This window comes from Molossus molossus, unplaced genomic scaffold (genome assembly GCF_014108415.1).
Source record: "Molossus molossus isolate mMolMol1 unplaced genomic scaffold, mMolMol1.p scaffold_m16_p_3, whole genome shotgun sequence".
Taxonomy (NCBI): Eukaryota; Metazoa; Chordata; class Mammalia; order Chiroptera; family Molossidae; genus Molossus; species Molossus molossus.
In genome coordinates, this window is record NW_023425366.1 from 40,645,874 (window position 1) to 40,665,501 (window position 19,628).

At 43.1% G+C, this 19,628-nt stretch overlaps 1 pseudogene; it reads right to left on the minus strand.

Moving 5' to 3' along the window:
* Nucleotides 1-17,796: 17,796 nt before the first annotated feature.
* Nucleotides 17,797-18,663, minus strand: LOC118642496 (annotated as a pseudogene).
* Nucleotides 18,664-19,628: the final 965 nt, after the last annotated feature.

Here is a 19,628-nt window from a genome sequence, read left to right on the forward strand (position 1 = left end):
CTCACTTATTTGTGGAATATAATGAACATATCATATGATCTCACTTATTTGTGGAATATAATGAACATAACAGTCTGAGGAATGGGGTAGTCCCAGAGATGTGGAAGTGGGGTACAGACTGACAATCCTCAGAACAGGGGGTGGTGGGGGAGAGATAAACCACAGAACTTATATGCATGTATGCATGAACAATGGACATGGACAACAAAGCTGGGGACAGGGCGGGGAGGGAGGGGAAGAGGGGGAATCAGTGGGGGAAAAAGGAGAAACATCTGTAACAAAAATAAATTAATTAATTTTTTTAAAAGTATCAATAAGAAAAATAAACAGATAATTCCTTATCGTTGAAAAAAGAAAAAAGAAACCAATAAAAGAAAGTGGTGGTAGTGATGGCAAGCATATTTTACTAAAGATTTTGTCTATAATTGCACATTAACAAACATTAAAGACAAATAAGTAAGTAAAAGATCTGCCCTGGCTGGTTTTCTCAGTGGTTAGAACGTTGGCCCTTAGACCAATGAGTCTCGGGTTCAATTCCGGTCAAGGGCACATGCCTCACTGCATTTCTTCTCAGCCCTGGTCTGGGTCGTGCAGGAGGCAACCAGTCAACATATCCCTCCCATGTCGATGTTTCTCTCTCTTTCCCTCTCTCCCACTCTCTCTGAAGATAATATCCTTGGGTGAGAATTACAATAAATAAAAATGAGGAAACACATATAGAGTAGCCCCTCCTTTATCTACAGCACATATGTCCCAAGACGCCCAGTGGATGCCTGAAACCTCAGATAGTGCTGAACCCTAGATATACAACATTTTTTCTACACTTTGTCAACTGGTGGTCTTTGGTGCCAGTTTAATGCCAACAGGAATCTTCCATTTAGGGTGCAATGAAAAAGGAAACTTTATTCAATCGTGATACAGCATGGCTGTGAGGCAACCCCAGGGCCAGGCCCCTCCCCAGGGAGACAGCTCTGCTCTGTGTGGTCTGCCTTGCGCTGCACTGGTCGGTTCGCTGTCCCAGCTCAGCCAGGGAAATCCGGCTCAGGTGGAAAGGGAAAGTGCGCTTCCAGAGCCGGAGGGGAGCTGGCTATAGAACAGGAGTCTCGCCCTGGCCGGTTTGGCTCAGCGGTTGGAGCGTCCACCTGCAGTCTGGAGAGCACCGGGTTCGGTTTCCGCTAAGGGCATGTACCTCGATTGCAGTTTGTCCCCGGCCCTGGTTGGTCGTGCGGGTGGCAGCCACTCGATGTGTCCCTTTCACATCGATGTTTCCTTCTGTCTCTCTTCCTCTCTCTCCCTCCCACTGTACAAAAAATGGAAAAATGTCCTCGGGTGAGGATAAAAAATAAAAAAAAATCTTTAGAACAGGAGTCTCCATGCCTGGTTCTTGATTGGTCTGTCCTCATGCAAATGAGGACTCCAAACACTTGGAATTTGTGTGGTCCAAGCAGCACTGTCCTGGTTGGTCAGAATAGAGCTGCTCTGGTTGGTGGAGCTGTGCAGCTCCAATCAATCGGCTGGGGAAAGCCTCAGTCCTCTTGGTGGAAATAGATTCAAGGAATTCGGTCTAAGGGCGGGCGCCGCGGACAGCGCACCCAGGCCGGGGGCAGGCCTCTCCCCGAAGTGCAGTTTGCTCCAGGAGCCTCCGTGTAGAAATGGCTGCTAGGCTTTTTTTTTTTTTTTTTTTTCAATTTTAGCGCAGTTAGCCACCAGCAGCCCTTCCTAGTAGGTATCTTCTCTCTCGGAGTTCACAACATACACACCTATGGTAAAGTTTAAGTATTAATTAGGCAATCTCATGGATAGATTTGTTCTTTCTGTAGATCTTAACAACCCCAACATGTATCTTCCTTCCTTCCTTCCTTCCTTCCTTCCTTCCTTCCTTCCTTCCTTCCTTCCTTCCTTCCTTCCTTCCTTCCTTCCTTTCTCTCTCTCTCTCTCTCTCTCTCTCTCTCTCTCTCTCTCTCTCTCTCTCTTTCTTCTTTCTTTCCTTATTAGTTTCACCTTTTCACTTAAAGGAAGCACAGCTCCTCTTTGGCATATCTGAATTTGGAGCATCACTACTCTGGCACATTGGGGCCATTGTTAGTAAAATAAGGCGTATTTACACAAGCACTGCGACACCAGGACAGTTAATCTGATGACTGACATGGCTACTGAGTGACAGCCGGGCAGGAGCACACACAGTGTGGAGATGCTGCACAAAGGGATGATTCACTCCCAGGCAGGATGGAGCGGGGCATCGCGGGATTTCATCACACTGCTCGGAATGACTAGCAATTTAAAACTTGTAAATTGTTTTTTTCTGGAATTTTCCATTTAATATTTTCAGACCACGGCTGACTGTGGGTAAGTAAAACCTCAGAAAGCCAAACCATGGATAAGGTGGGTATAGGGCACATATAAGTTAACTACTTACATGAGGTTACAAGGCTGGAAAGTAGTCAGGGGGAAAGGAGACTCTGGGTGGTGTGACTCCGAAGGCTTGTGTGTATGTACTTCTTTACAGTCCCTCTCAGAAATGCACACAGCAGGCTCTATTGTCCTTACTGCACAGATGAGCATCCTAAAACTCAGAGAGTTTACATAACTTGATTGTATTGCACAGCTTGTAAGTGGGGTAGCCAGGATTTATACCTGGTTCCTCTGTAACAGACAATTTAATGCCTTTTTTGTGGAAGACATGTTCTTCAGACGTAGTTTTCTTAATATCACCTTACAATACAGCCCAAGGGGAAGGCCGGGGTGGGGGTGGGGGGATGGAGGAGGGAAGAGAATGGAAGAGCACCTCTTAGAACTTCAAGGAAGTTGCCATTGGTCTCTAATCCTGGCACATCAGAAATTGGAATTTCCCTCTGGAAGTAACCTTCTTTAGTGACTCTGGCTTTGGGTGCAGTTGCCAGTGAAATTTAGTTTACATCCACCAGGATTTACATTGTGAAGTTTCTCTAACTTGGAAATATATTTTCCTTCCTCCTCATCCCCTTCCTGGTGTGCCCCTATACACCTACCCCTCTTAAGAGTCATAAGAAAAATCAAGGACATTAGGAAGTTATTCCTCAAACTTAGGAACCCTACATGGGCAGTCCCTGAGGCCTTGCTCAAAGAGGGACCTTCCAAGGGTGCCACTCTGTGCTTCTCGATGCCAACCTGGAAGGTAAGGCCTATTTTAACTTCCTCTGTGACTTGCTATTTGTAAATTAGTTCTCACCCTTTTAGATTCCAACTACACCAATTTAAAAAAGCTGGTTTCAACACTGATATATTTGGGGCCATTTCCATTGGCTGTACTTTTCTTTATTAGGAACTAAAAATGATAACTGTGGTCACCTCCACTGCCAGTGGAAAAAAGGCATCGTTTCTCTGTACCCTGAAGATCTTCACGGCAATGACTTAGGAACTGACTGCAGAGAGAGCATTAACTATCAAAGTGCTATTTGGACATTGTTTTGCGTTTCAGAAGCCACGTACTGCTTGTAGTTTGAGAAATTTTGAAATAATTCTCTAAATGTTGGTTTCTAGAGACAAAGAAAACAGATTTTGGAACAATTTTACAAAAACTGGGAAAGTTAACAGACTGTAGTAATTTCTACCCATAGGAGCACGTCCTCCTTCCCACGGCTCTCTCCCTGAAGGTCCCTGGTCAGAGTATGTGTTAAGAAGAAAGCGAGTGCTTTCGGGTCAGCATTGACCTACATCATGAAAGTTAAAACTTTTTTTTTTTTTTAATTTCAGTGAGACCTCTCTGAAAGACTTCCACAGCCCACATGTTTTGAATGTTTGTCCTTTTAAGTAGTGGGTTAAGGGGTGTGTCATTTTTTCCCTTTGTGTTCAATTTCCTTTTCAGCTGTTACAGAGTGACATGTTTAGCACCTTCAGCCACCAGGAGAGTGGAGAAAGAAAGTAATCTGCCCCTGTAGATCCTAGTGATGGGTCTGTGCCCCAGCACCTATTAACTCTGAGTCTGCACTCCATGGGTGCCAGGTGCCAGGCTAACCCTCCACTGCCAAGCGAAGGGGTTGGATATGAAGTGAGGACAAGAAATTGTGTTTAGTGAAAGAAGTGGAATCTAAAAAAAATGGTATGAAAGTTTAGCTGCAAAATGCCAGATGGCCCAATGCATTTGAATATTAGGAGCTGTAATGTGTAGGCTCCTTTTCCATGCACCTCAAGTCCTTCATCTAGTCACTAGACTGAGAGGCTCGGCGGGACTCAAATACAGGGTCTGCTTAATAAGGAGGGCCTGCTTTCCACAACCCGTATCCTGGGCAGAACCAGGCAGGCCTCTGTTTTGGGAAAAGGGGAATCTGAAGAGCATCAAGAAACGTGAAGTACTTGCAAGTCGGTAAGGACCTCCCTGGCCGCAGCTATGTTGGTGGGGGGTCCGCAGGGCGTGTGCAAAGCAATAGTCTGATGCTGTGTACAAACCTCTGCATTACACAGCACGAAGTTCAAAGGCCTGCCTTGCCACTTGCCCTGTGGTTTAGGGGAAAAGACTTAACCACCCTGAGCCTCACTTTTTGTCGCTTCCACATAGGGTTGTTGTAAGGGCCAAAGAATATAAAGCCTTCAGCTAATCACCTGGCACATCACAGGTGCTAAAAAGTGATCGAGTATGTGGTGAGGTTTAGGGCTGCCCCAAGACGTGCCCCTCTGGCACGCAGATTCTTTCAAGCTGAAAACAATTACCGTTACTACTTAGCTCATTTTTAACTGTGTGATTTGTGTGTTGTGATAGTTTATAAAACAACTCACACTGCTTTGAGGTTTCATGGCCGGCAGCTCCAAGTTGTGCCCAGGGAAAAGGTACGTTTTTGGTTTCCCACTGAGTTCAGGGAATAACTTGGCGTCTCACAACAAGGCCCTGCACCTCATCTGAGGGACTCGAGGAAATGCAGAAGGGCAGGAGGGAGCCAGCTGCCGCCGAGGACAAGGAGACCCAGCCCCACCTGCATCTTCAGCCTCCTCAGCCCCTGCCCTCTGGCTCCGGGCGCAGGCCTGTGTGGACCAGGGGAGCGGCTGGCAGCTCTGGTTACAATCTGTGTGCCGTGGCGCCCAGTGGGGTGGGCAGCTTCAAGCGCGGCCTCCAGAAGGATGGTGTCCAGCACAGCTGACAGGGGTTGGTCACTCCAGGTCTGAAAGGCCACACCCGTTAGCTCAGGGACTGGTGCCCAGAGTAAACACCAAGACCCAGCAAGGAGGCCCCCAAGTCTCTTCCTGGGGCTGACTCAGGGATTCAGGCAGCCTCTCCCACACCCACTCGCAGGCCACAATGGGAACTCAAAGAACGGGGCTTTCCTTCCTTCCTTCTCTGACGGCAGGACCGGTGGTCAGCAGTGGCCTCGGGGAGTTGTAAACCTTTTGGAGGAAGAAATCACAGGCCAGGGCTGCAAACAGACAAGTCAGGAAAAATCTGTTCAACTCAAGGAATGCTGCGGAGCTCTGTCCCTCGCTCCTGCTGCAGGGATGGAGAAGCCTGCGGCTTCCCCGACACCAGCCAGCCCCTTCCGCTCTTCCATGAAGCCTACTTCAAACCTCCTCCATTCTCAAAAGTCCATGGGGAAAGACCAACAACCCCACAGAAAAATGGACAAGGACATTGTATCAGTCATGGTTCTCCAGAGAAATAGAACCAATAGGATATATGGATACACAGAAAGAGACTCATTATGAGGGATTGACTCACATGACTGTGGAGACTGAGAAGTCACTCGATCTGTCGCCTGCATGCTGGAGATCCAGGGAAGCTGGTGATGTAATTGAATCCGAATCTGAAGGCCTGAGAACCATGGTGTAAATCTCAGTCCTAGTCAGGAGATGAAGTGAGATGTCTCAGATCAAGCAGTGAGGCAAGAACAAGGCGGATTCCTCCTTCCTCTGCCTTTTGTTCTAGTCTCGTCCTCAGTGAATCAGTTGATGCCCATCCGCATGGGGGAAGCCATCTGCTTGCGTGAGTTCACCAATTCAAACGTTAATGTCATCTAGAAACACCCTCACAGACACACCCAGAATAATACTTAATCTGCGCACCTGTGGCCAGTCACGTTGAGCCATAAGATGAACCATCACAGACACGAATAGGCAGTTTATAGGAAAAGAGACTAAAATGGCTTTTAAATATATGAAATAAGCCCCTTCCTCACAATTTGAAAAAATCCAAAGTAAAGAAAAGATTTCATTTTTTTGCTGGTCAGATTGGCTAAAACAAAAGTATTCACTAATAAACATTGTCGATGACTGGGGGAGTATAACACAATGTAAATTGATACAACACAGGCTTTACAAAGCCTCCTTGGGGGGCAAGTCCATGGCCACACATTTTTCCTACATAGACACTCTCACATGTGAGCCGAAATGCATGTAGAAGAACTAGTTAAAGGAAGCATGCTTCATAATGGGCTGGATTTATTTGTGTTGACAGGGAACCATCTTCAAGACACAATGTTAAGTGGAAAAGTTTGGTTCAGAACAGGGCATAGATATCTTTGAAAGGAGGTACAAGAGGCAGGCCACTAGGACTTTCCCCAGAGGGAAGGGCTCGAGGGCTGGGCTGCTGAGATGGTGCCCGGACTTACATTTCATTGTTTAATTCTTTTGGATTAAAAAAAAAAAATCACAGCATGTATTTTTTTAAATTAAAAAATACTAGTTTTTTGTTTTCTGAAGAAAGCCTCCATTCCCTTCTACCCTTTCATCCTGCAAACGTTTCCCTCATACTTAGCAGAGTATCTTGCTTTCCATTATAAAAGAAATAAAAACCTCAGTAAGAACATCTTTAACTCCCCCCAAGCCAAGCCTACACTCTTTCCTGCACGACACCCATCCTTTTCACTGTCTCTCCTCCCCTAGTCCCTGGAGGCCATCCCCAGCTCCCCCAGGACCTTGCCTCTTTTGCTGAACCCCTAGCCCTTCCCATGCTCTTGGGTTTTTGTCATTGAGATTTAAATTCACCAAAGTCTCCCAGACCCCCTATCAATTGGCCCCCAACCCTCTTTTATTTTTATAGTTAAACTACTTGAAAGAGTGGTCTGCACCGCCGCCGGCTCCTGCTCTGTGCCCACCCTGTGAAGTGGGTTCCGCTTCCAGTGCCCTCCAAACTAGCCTCTCTGAAATCACGAGCGACCTCCATGTTGCTGCAATTACTGGACACCTCTTCTTGGGCACACTCATCTACTCCTTCAGCCAGCTTCCGTAACACGTCTGTATCTTAGTCCTGATCTCTCAACTAACTCACTAATCAACTAAATGACAGTTATCCAGCTGGGCATCCCACAGACACATCAACGTCACCATGCCATTTTCTCTCTCTCAGAGCATGGCTCTGTCATCCAGCTAGTTGGCCAAGCCAGAGGCTTGGAATTTGCCCTGTCATCTTCCCATCCCGGCTCTCCTGTGGCCAGCCTTCCAGTTATCCTTCCAACATGCCCCCTCAGCTACCAGGTGGTCCTAGCTCCATTTTCTCTGTCATGAGATCAGCTTCTCCTCAACCAATTCCCCATACTCCCTGCTCTAACCCTTTCCATGGCTTTCCCCTACCTTCCGGATACATTTCAAATTCCTTACTATGGTTACAGACCCTTTATGACCTTGTCTATTCACCAACCACCCCCTTGCATTCTAAGATCCAGCCTTACTGAACTTGCAGCTCTATGTTCTCGCTCACCTCTGAGTCATTAAATAGGCTACTCCCTCTGCCTGGAACTCTCTTTTCTTCTTCTCTTCTCCTGGATAACTTCTGCTCCTCCTTCACATCTCAGCTTTATCCTCTCTTGCTCCAGGAAATCTGTCATGTAACTGCTTCTTTAGTTCTGATTCCTCCCCAAGATTGACAATTAAGGTGGAGATTATGCCTCCCTAGAACATCACTGTGTCCCCCGCCACAGCCTCTGGCACAGAGTAAAGGCCAGATAAGCATGGCACAAATTGATGAAGGCATGACCAAACCCCATTTCAAAATGCATTTGACAAAGAAGCATATATGAAGTCTTTGCTGCTTTTGTGGGATCATTAGAGGGAAATAGCTCAGCCAAGGTACTCTACAGAGTTAGAATTATACTTCTGACTAATTTGTTACAGCTGTCCCTCTGGTGATATGTTTTAGAATTTAAATAAATTTTGCAGTAGAACATGCCTTCATCTTCCCTTTTAAAACAGAGAGAGAGAAAGAGAGAGAGAGAGAGAGAGAGAGAGAGAGAGAGAGAGAGACCAGCTCTGCCAGATTGGTCTTTGAAGTTCAGCAGTTTGAACTAGAAATTTGTGAGAAGACTGTTCTTTAGCAAGTTTTCCAAAAATTATTTTGAGGCAAGAATGTAGTAAGTGTGTATTTAAAAATGTATTTTAGTGGCAGCTATAGACAAGTACAGTCTGTATTGCTTAAGAAATTTTAACATGTAGATACCTAAAGTGCATTGTTGAAATAGAGCAATATACACTTTCCAAGGCTCAAAGCTGACCAATGTCAGAATTAAGAATGTCAGTTGTTGGCAGAAGACAAAATGTTTGAAAGCTGGAAAACATAGCTATTTGCTCAGATTAACTCTGAGAAGGGGGGAAAATAATTCAATGAGCATGTGAGTCCAAGCAACCTTCAGACAGAATTTCTAGGAATACAGTCAGAGTGAAAGTAAAACTTTAAGAAACTAAAAGATTTAAGCATCAGTTGTATAAATAAAAGCGGGGGGGGGGGGGGATAGCATAGGTTTATTATTATTTATTTTAAACGAGAACTAAAGTGGTTAGTTCTTAACAGATCTCATAGAATTCTCAGAAAGAAGAAAAAGGAAAAAAAATGAGTGCTCACACTGGCTTATAAAAGCTGTTTTCTTTTCCTTAGATCAGAGCTGTAAAGAAGTACCCACAACCAAACCGTGCTTTCCACCACCAACTTGGCCCCTCCCTGGCCCTCTAGCATCTGAGCCTCATTCCCTCCCAGCTTCCTACCCACAGAGAAAACTGGGGCTCTCCCTCACCCAGCTGCTGGTCTGTCTTGTCAGTTCTGTCCACAGCCACTAGCTCGGAGCAAGCCCCCATCCCGCTCCTGCTCGGGCCACAGGCAGGAAAAAGCCCCTGTGCTGTAAGTCGAGGGCTCTAGAGATGAACTGTCCAGCTCACAGCCTGGTTCTGCAACTGACTAGCCAGCCAATGCTGGCCCTGTTTTTCTGTGTCTCAATCTCCTCTTCTGTACAAAGAGGGGGACAATAGCATTTTGGCCCACAGGGCTGTGTGAGGATCAAGCAAGATGAAGTTCATAAGATGGTACTTGATCCACAATAATGTGCTCCAAAAACATGAGTTAGCATTATTCCTTATTATTTCTTTCCTTCCTTGCTTGCTTCATTTGAATCCATTTTCCTGGAGTGATCGTTTTCATTAAACTCTAAACCTTCCCCTTCTGGCTGAAAATACTTGTAGAAGTTCTCGATGGCTTTTAGGAGATACTAACTGCTTCCAAAGGCCTACAGGGCCAGGCTTGGTCTGGGCTCTCCTCCATCTCCAGCCCCATCCTGCACCCTCCCCCTTGTTCTCAGGGCTCCAGACACTCTGACCTTCTTTCAGTTCTTCAAACCCACCGAGCTTCCTCTCACCTCAGGGCTTTTACAGAAGCTGCTTCCTCTGCCCGGAATGCCGACTCATCCTTTCCGTCTGGGCCCCGAGCCTCATCACTTCCTCAGGGAGACCTTGCCCAGCCTCCCTAACTAGGTCAGACTTCTCTGTGGCACTATGAATCCCACTCCATGGCGCTCCTCAGAGTCCTAACCTCTGTGGTCCTAGGTGGATCTCTCTCTTATGCTACATGAAGTGAGAAGCTCTATGAAGGCAGAGGCAATGTCTGATTTTTATTTATTTCAACCCTAGAGCCTAGGATAGTTCCTGACATATAACATGGTTGGTACTCAATCAATGCCTTTGAAATAAGGAAGGGAGAGAGAGAAGGTGGAAGGAAAGAAAAGGTGTGCTGGAGTGTCCTCGTCTTTCCTGGAGGCCACGCGGCCATGAGGATCTATGATCACAAAGAACCATCTCAGACCACAAGCCTGAGGGCTTCTCCCACCTCCCACTGCCCTTGATTGATTGAGGCATTTAATTCTCAACCCAATTCCAGTCTTGACTCTTAGGAAAAGTGGTTCTTACATTGGCATTATAGTGTGAACTCTGAATGCAGTACGTGGCATATTTTTCCTTGGACGGACATTCTGTGGTCCCAAGGACAAACAAGGTGCTAGGTGTGATGTTGCAAGGGAGAAAATTCCAGCCAGATCCAAATGGGATTCCTTTGCAGTGTGGCCGCTTGTTCCCTGGCACCCACGTTCCCTATTGAGGAGTGATCTGCGTGAAAAACTCCAGCACAAGCAGAAGATGGTGGAAAGATGGGAATGGGATAGAAAGAAGTCTTCCCATTTCCACCAGTTCAGCCTCCTAGAGAAAGCACTAGAAAATGAGAGTAAGCCTAAAGGAGCCATTCGTCTGAACTGTAGGCACAGGAGAGGGCCATTCCTCTTGCTGTATGTGAATGAATGTAGATGAATTCCCAAAGAACCAGAGAAGAATGTCAAAGGGATGCTTTGCCCTTCACCCAATCCTATTCTTGTATGAGTGAGGCAACCGAGGGCCAAAGAAGTGAAGGGCTTGCTCAAGTCACACAGAGGCCAGACTATAGAGAAGGGAACTGAGGTTGACTGACTAGCACTTTGAGCTCTTACCCATAGTTTAGGTACTTTGCCCAAATTAAATCCTTACATAACTATATGAAGTAGGTTTCCTTACCCCTATTTTACAGGTAAAGACACTGAGGTCTGGGAAGGCCTAGCACAAAGAGGAAAGCTGTGCAATGGAAATGTTCCGAGGCTAACACTGCGAAGCCTCCTTGGTCTTGTGCAAGCTAGCACTCTGCACCTGAGCGTCCTTATCTGTCGGGCGGCCGCATGCTCTGGTTCACCTGAGTCACTCCTGATTTACACCTGTTGTCCCAGTGTCATTAGTAATAGCATCTCTTTCTCTCTGAAGTGCCCCAGTTGGGATAATAAACTTATTGTATGGCCACTACAAAATTAGGATATTAGTAGTACCTGCTCATGGTGTGGTTGCGAGGAATCAGTGGGATTTTGCATATAAAATGTATGGCATCTGGCACATAATAAGCACTCAATAGATAACAGTTATTATTATTATTATAATCATCATTATGAAGGTGGCTGAAGAGGAGGTAACAAGCAGTGAAGCTAAGCTTTCCAATTTGACATTCCCATCATGGTCTCTGCGCATGACACTCCCTAGAGTTCAGAGCCAGCTTTATTGGCTTCAAAGTGACCCCTTGGGAATAGCACCAGCCACCCGGGAACAGAGGCCATGTGGAGGCACCAAGCTTGCCTTTTCCAGCTCTAAGCCAATTGGATTCACTGCCTGGGTCTTCTTGGGTCACATGTTTGAAATTGAATTTCTTTTTTCCTTTTCCTCTAAAGTCTAGAGCCCAGATTTCTGAAAGAGTAGTGTCAAGGAGGGAATCCTACAGAGTAACCCTCCCCCAGCCCCAACCCATGCTAATTAAGTAAGTGGTTTAAGGGACTTACCTTCTCTTTAAGATTAAGAAGTGGGTGTGAATATTTTCTCTGACCCCCTTAAATGTTCTTGGTTACAGTAATAAAAATGCTAAAATCTACTGCTTCTTGTTGGAGTGAAGAAAACTGAAAATTCCTCATTCCCTGAAGAATTTAATTGTTAATTCTAGTGCATCTAAACAGGTGGTCTTCAGATTGTTTTTCTAATGCCTTTTCCCTGGAAAGATCAATTTAAATGTTGTTTTGCGCTAATCAGTGATTGCTTCGGTATTTATCTAAATTTATATGTTTGATACTGTGTGCTAGATGAGACATTACCTTCAAAGTCTATAAGCTTAAATGAGGTAGGTGATTTTTAATTTAGCTCTTTGTCCTCTTCTGTCTTGCCTATTTTGTGCAAAATAGGCAAGTTTAAACCTATATTTGAACTTCCAGAGTCATTTTTGGATGTCCTATAGCACTAAGAATGGTGTGCCCTACAGAATGGGTATTCAAGAAGTATTTGTGGGAAAGATGTTTTAATACCATTATTAATTTGGATTGCAAACAAATTGGATTTGTTTTCTTTTGATGTTTGGGTTCAGGAATTCTTTATTATTGTTATTGTTTTTGTTTGTTTTTTTACCCTTTTAGAGAGAGAGGAAGGGACAGGGAGAGAGAGATAGAAACATCAATGAGAGAGAACATCGATCGGCCACCTCCTGCATGCCCTCCACTGGGGACTGGGCCCACAACCTGAGCATGTACCCTGACCAGGAATTGAACTGGCAACCTCTTGTTGCATGGGTCGATGCTCAACCACTGAGCTACACTGGCCGGGCAGGAATTCTTTAAATATTGTGTGAACTATCCTGTATCTGCATCTGTGTTTATTCTGTTCTCTCTGCCTAGAATTTCCTCCACTTCATCTCTCTCTTTGGAAATCTTGCATTCATTCAAGGTTCTCATCAAATGCCAATTGTTCCATGAAACCCAGCTTGCAGTCTCCAACCAGATATCATGGAGTTAGAGTCTCAGCACAGAGGATCTGGAAAGAATCATATTTGGTTTTCCAAATTCCACAGTACTCTGGGTCTGGCTCTCTTCTCTGGTGGGTATTTGTGCCTTGACTTTGCTCACCCATTTTGAGCATGTGAACTTCTTAAGATGAGACAGGGTCTACTCTGCTAAACCAAGTTTGTGTAGTAAAATATAGTAATTGCTTAATGAATGGTAAGTTTATAGTTTTAAAAAATGACTTTTTAAAAGTAGGGTATACCTGAACATAGAGATGATCAGTGTTACTCTTCAGTCAAGTCCCTAAAACATGGAGCTTTAGAATTTAGAGGCCATCAGTTCAGACTCTTCCCCATGTGAAGAACCTCGGGTTCAGAGAGTCTTACATCTCGTGTAAGGTCACCTGGCTGGGCAAGACCAGAGTCCAGCCAGCAGACCTCCTGAGTGCTCGTCCAGACATTTCTCCAGGCATAATTTAACATGTATCAGTTTATCCTTAAGTGTAAAGTACACTTCAAGATTGACTACGGTAACTGGCTAACTATTCATAGTTCCCTCCCCCCCTCCCATTTAGTGCCTGTTTCTAAGCAGCAAAGTTGTGGTTCAGTGACTTCTGTCTGGATAATAGGAAAACAGGGCGCCCAGCCAATTTTGATGAGCTAACTATTTCCCTAAATTATCATGCCTAAGCAAGGGGCCCTAAACCTGCTGTTCAGCACTTATCATCGGTCTGGGGGATGGGCCATACACAGGCACATCATCAAATAGCTGGAATTTTATGTTTAAGATTGTCAAGCAGTGAAAATTGTCATCCTTAGAAATGACTGACAGTTCCTCTGCCTCATTTCTGCAACATTGAGTTAGGTAAAATAAAATTAAAAAAATCTACTTCAGTCTTTTTACAGATTTCTTGCTGAAGACACATGTGACAGGACTATAAATTTTCACCAGAAATTGATGGGAGAGCGGACACTGCAAAGTGCCTGAAAGACTTTGCAAAAGGTCCCAATTAACAGAATGCAGCTAACACCTCAAAAAAATAAAATGAATGTTGCAGTGGGAATGAATCTTGCTCGGAGTGCTGGGTTGTTGGCTGATTGCCTGGGGAGAGTGATGGCCAGGGCTTGCCAGCTGGCTGATCCACACGCCTATAAAGGATGTGGTCAGCTTACACCTTGGCAAACTATGATTTTGATGGAAATCTTAGAGGTCGGCAGACGTTCTCCCTAGTAAAATACGTTGAGCTCAGGTCATTGCTTTTATTTGAATGAAAGAAAATATCTTGATGGCCAGAATTAATAGGACCAAGTCAGTATTCTGCACCAAACGAGAGTTCATTACTGGATCAGAATAGATAAATATCCCAAGAAGACACAGGATGTAAATGAAGGTGGCACCTTCTGCTAATCCCTAAATGAAAGCAGTCATGCCGCTGAAGCAAACCAACTGGCTCACCAACAACTGCACATCTTCCCACAAGTTTTATTCAACAACCATTTTTTCAAACAATGAACCCCAAAGCTGCTGCTATTCTACCCTGTTATGTTCACTCCTATTCAACTGTGTGTAGTTGTTTGCTTTGCATAGATATGAAGACAGGGGTCTGGCATAAACATCCTACTAGCTCCACAATGGTTAGCTTTGTACTTTCATATAGAGGTACTCGAATGCAAGAACTGTAAAGAAAGCATCTATATTCCAAAATCCATACTGAAAATCATAGCCATTTATAAACTGTCTTTTAAAATGGACAAAATTCTTATCAATCTCCAAAATAGATTTATTTTTGAAATTTGTTAGAAACTGATTTTAATATTTATTTTTAAAAACAAGCATGCAAAAATAGCCAGACAGAAATACTGTGAACAAATTTAAAAGACAAATACAGACTGGGCAAAGCATTTGCAAGACCAGATATAACTGACAAAGGGTTATATATATATATATATATATATATATATATATATATGTATATATATATATATGAACAAAGAACATATCTGGAATTTACAAATGAGAAATGACTATCATACGAAAGCATTTTCAACCTTACTGATAACTAAAGAATACAGATATCTCTTTTTATCTGTGAGCTAAGGAAAAACCAGAGTTGTCCTGTATGAAGGTTATTAGATACTTTCATACACTGCATGGCAATGCAAAATAAAACCACCTTTCTGGAGGGTAAATTGTCAATATATATTTAAAGGTTTAAATATATGACCTGCAGAGATTTATCCCATGGAAACAATCAGACAAGTGTGTGAAGACGTAGGGATAACCAAACCAAAAAAGTCTAAATGTTGAACAACAGTGGATTAATCAAATGAGGCAAACTACATCCATACTATTATGCTGCCATTAAATTGCTAAAATTGATATCTATTAATTGGAATTGAAAGATATTTACAACGTATTAAAGAAAAAAGCAGGCCACAGAAATGTATGATCAAGATTTTGAAAATCATTTATATATAACTGTACACATATATGTTTATATATACATACACATAAACATCAGTGTTTACATCTGCATGATAACCATGATCTATGCTTTCCTCGGAGTTGTTTGCATCTGAAAGGATTCGCTGAGCTTAGCTTTCTGATAATAAATAAGTGTTTTGCTCCAATATAGTTATAAAGTTTTATAAAGTAAAGCAAAGGTTTAATTGAGCTGACAGAGGTTTTGACACACAGAAGAGTAGACCAGAGGATTTGAAAGAGAACTTTTACTGATGTTTTCATGATTAATGATGAATGCACAATTGTTTTTCCCCTGCCAGAGATCAGACTAGGTTAGGTTTTCAGACTTAAACAATAGTGAATTTAAAATATGGATACATATATATTCACGTAGGAATGGGGAAGTTGGATTAGGTTAAATCTAGTAAGTCTTCCATGATTCAGGTATACTGCATTACAAGCATATACAGGCAACCCCTGACTTACACTTAACTGGATATTGGAGAATTATTCTAAGTCTGGAGTTGATTGTATGATTTCAAATACATGGGTGAGGGGACACTGATGCAGATGTGAAAGGTAACAGTAGGTGAAATAAAAACTACAGTAGTACCCACTTATCCAGTTTTCTTTTTCTTGGCTTCAGTTACCCACAGTCAACCGAAGTCTGGAAATATTAAATGGAAAATTCCAGAGATAAACAATTCATTCGTTTTAAATTGCGTGCCACTCGGAGTAGCATGATGAGATCTCATGAGTCCCGCTGTCCTGTCTCGGGCGTGAACCTGTCTGCACACTCACATCTCCACGCTATGTGCACTCCTGCCCGTTAGTCACTTCTTAGCCACCTCGGTTATCAGACTGATATTGCAGAGCCTGTGTTCAAGGAACCCTCATTTTACTTAATAATGGCCCCAAAGCATTAGAGTAGTGATGCAGGTGATTCAGAGAAGCCATAAAGTGCTTGTTACCTGTTGCCTGAAGGTCAGTCAGTAGCCTAACACTAGGGAAAGCGCCTATATTACTCACCTCACTGTATCGTCGCATCGGCCTTTTATCTCATCGCATCGTCACAAGGGTGAGCGCAGTGCAATCAGACATTCTGAGACCATATTCACTAACGTTTATTACAGAATATTATTATAACTTCTATTTTATTAGTTATTGTTGCTAATCTTAGTGCACCTAATTTGTAAATTAAACTGTATCATAGGTATGGATGTATGTACAGGAAAAAACAGTATATTTAAAGTTTGGTGGTTCAGGCAGCCTCTGGGGGCCTTGGAATGTATCCCCAGGCGATAAGGGGACCACTGTATAAAGACGTTGAAAAAAGAATCTTTGTGTTAATGCTATAAAAAATTATTTGGGGAAAGTAGTTTAAAATTAATAAAGTCAAATACAGTAAATAAAATTAGCATGAATATTTGTGAGTATGTGATTGTGAAAAGATGGGCTAAATGGCTAGCTGTCTTTTTAAGATTATTGCTAATAGAATCAGTTATGGTTCGTTATTAACTATATTAACAGAAAATTAGCCTTTTTCTAGCTCCTGAAAAATATGAGGTTGTTATAATAGACTGTGGTCCCTTATCAACATATGTAAAACTTGAAGGTTTATAAACAAGCTCTCTACCTAGAACTAAAGTAGATTAGATGATCAATTAATGGCTAAAATGTTATTATGTCTTTTTAATATTTCTTGTCAAAAACTTAAATATTCCCGATTCAACTTGTGTTTCTATTTGAGTAATATAATTTGATCATAATTGGTTTCATTTCTATTGTCTTTACATTTGGGGTACTTATTATCTTCTCTCTGATCCACTGGGAATGCCAAGTACCAATTTTTGCTATTTAGCAAGTCAGTGAGGAGCTTCCCACTGAGTGCCTTAATTATTGTTAATTGAATATTGTAAATGGTTTTTCAGGATCACTATCTCGGCAATTCACCTAGCATTTTCCTCAGCAATAGTTAAAAGCACCAAGAATCTTCTACCCTTTTTTATACAGTCTTCAAATCAAGTATCAGCAGTAACTGGTTTCTATTAAAACTGGTCTCTTCTTTTTCAAATGTCACATCACATACATACTTCATATGGTACTTGGAACATGACGGCTGCTCAATGAATATTAAATGACAGCTGTCCTTTCAAATAGAATGACTCCCAGTTCCAGCCTTTGAGGGAACATCCCGTTTTGCTTCTAAAGCTCCCACGGTGCGGCTCATCCAGCATGGCACTCTAGGGTAGAGCGCTTCCATTGTCATTCACTAGGAACAAGCTTCCTAGGACATTTTGCTAGTCTATAATCAAAAGAAGAAAAAATAGTAAATAAACAGCCCTAGAGGATCTGAGAATGTCATAAGTGCTATAGGCAAAAAAAAACCTGGCTAGCGGAAAAATCACCAAGCCAGTCCTGCTATGTACTTCTTGCCTTATAATGCGCAGTAAAAAAGAAATGAGAAATTGATGACCTTTTTTTCCCCCCAGCTTTCAAACTATGTCTCCAATTTTGAGGGGACTGGGGCTAAGGCTTCAATGGAATGAAGTTGTGCTAGCAGTTGGTTGCAACTACGTAAAATCTTGCCTCCTTAATTATTTCTTTCGCTTGATCAATTAAATCTCAACTATTGTTATGAAATCAGGACCAGAGAAGCTTTGAGATGTAATCTAGAGTCTCCTTTCTCATCAAAGTGGCCCATAAATTTTATTTTTAGCTGATTGGTCAAGTTTATTATTGTCTTTATATGAAAAATCTTCATAGAAAATTGTGGTTTGGTTTATTAACTCTCAGCAGCCCATTCCTGAGCTCCGAGGAAGCTTGCCTTCTTCTGAGCTAGCTGATCTTCCTTCTGGGCAGGAGACATTTTGGGACGGTTCCACTCCTTCTTTCTTAGGCTTCTTCTCATGGACTAAATGATCTCCTATAGCAGCATGAGCTTTCTTGTACAGCCCCTCCATCATGTCTAGAGTTACATCGTTCTTTATGTATTGAGCGAATTGTTTCTTGTAAGCGTCATCTTGTTTCATTAGGTAACACACATGATCTGTAATTTTCTGACCCACGACGTGCTTCTGCCTTGAATTCCTTGCTTTTTGAATCATAACCAGCGAATCGTTCAGTAATGTGAGGGGTAGACAATCCTCTGTCCACAGATTCTTTCAGGGCCTCCCAAATTTTATTTCCAGTAGTAGTTCTGGCAAATCCTGCATCCAAATAGCAGGTGAAGGCACCAAGTTGATCATCAATGCTTTCCACGTTATATTCATCCCAGTCACCTCCACTTGGCCTTCACAGATCCTGTCCATGCCAAGCCTATTGAGAAAGCTTTGGGCCAGCAGCAGGCCAGTACAATGTGCTGCAACATAATATGTCAGGCCAACCTGCACACCATGTTTGAGCTTAAGCTGCACAAACTACCATATCTCTTTCCACACGGGCATAGCAATCTGACAAATGATATTTTGTCGGTTACACAAACTATCATCCTATATTTAGGTGTGTTGTGTGTATTTTTATCCAGGATTACCAAGTGTTTCCGAGCATAGTAGTCGATCTTATCCTCTTGTTGTTTTCTACATTTTACTTGGTATCTCTTGAAATAGGCCTTATTCTAGATAACTTTAACAAAACCCATCCTGAGGAAGAGAGACCTGTATCCGTGCATCGCCGTAGACCTACAGACCCAGCACAGCCCGGGGTGGGGGTGGGGAGCAAGGTGGCCCATACATTATTTTAAAAAGGAAGAGAATCTGTTTATTTGGAGGTACAGGCTTCCATAGATGTGGCTAGTAACCTGTTCAAATAGAAATGACATTTTCTGCCAGGATTTTCCCTTGCATCTAGCGACTTGCTATTAAGTTTGGCATAGGTTTCAGATTTAGAGGCAAATTCAAGACCCAACTTTAATAATTTTCCAGTGTTGGATGTTATGCACTACATGGTGATTTGCCTGCTTTTCTCAACTATTTTGATCCTTGTATGTTGGATATAGACTGTAAGTCACCTCAGATGTTTTGTGATGATATAGGTCAGAATGAATCAATGATTGAATAAACAAAGTAATAAAGCATGTCCTCAAGATGTAGTTTAAGAGCACTTTGGCCAGTTCTGAAGAACACTTGGTTATCATTACATTTTAATAGAGACAGCAGAGCCTGCCGTGTCCCAGCCCCTCTGATGAGAAATGCCCTGACCACATCCTTTTAGCTCCCACCCCTCATTTGCTCTGAGGAATTGACCAGTGGTGGGCATCTGACCTGAGGGCATCAATTGCCCTGGCCAGATGATGGCCTATAATGTGATCCGGCATCAACAGGTGGCCTGGGCCAATTAGATTCAGTCTCCTGAGGAGTTCAAGTGCAGCTAGGATGCACTAGTTAGTATGAGGAAGCTGAAGCTGAAGAGTCTTGATTAGAGAGGAGCCTGGGAGGCCATAATGCCATATCCAAGCTAGTTATGAGGGAACAGAAACTATGATGAAGTCAAGAAACTGGTCGGGAGAGAGCAGAGGATGAGTCAGGGCGGCCCACAGACACAGCTGGGACAACAGCTGGACCCGGAGCTGCCACTCTTCCTAGAAGTTTCCGTGTCTGCTTCCAGTCCGCACGCCTT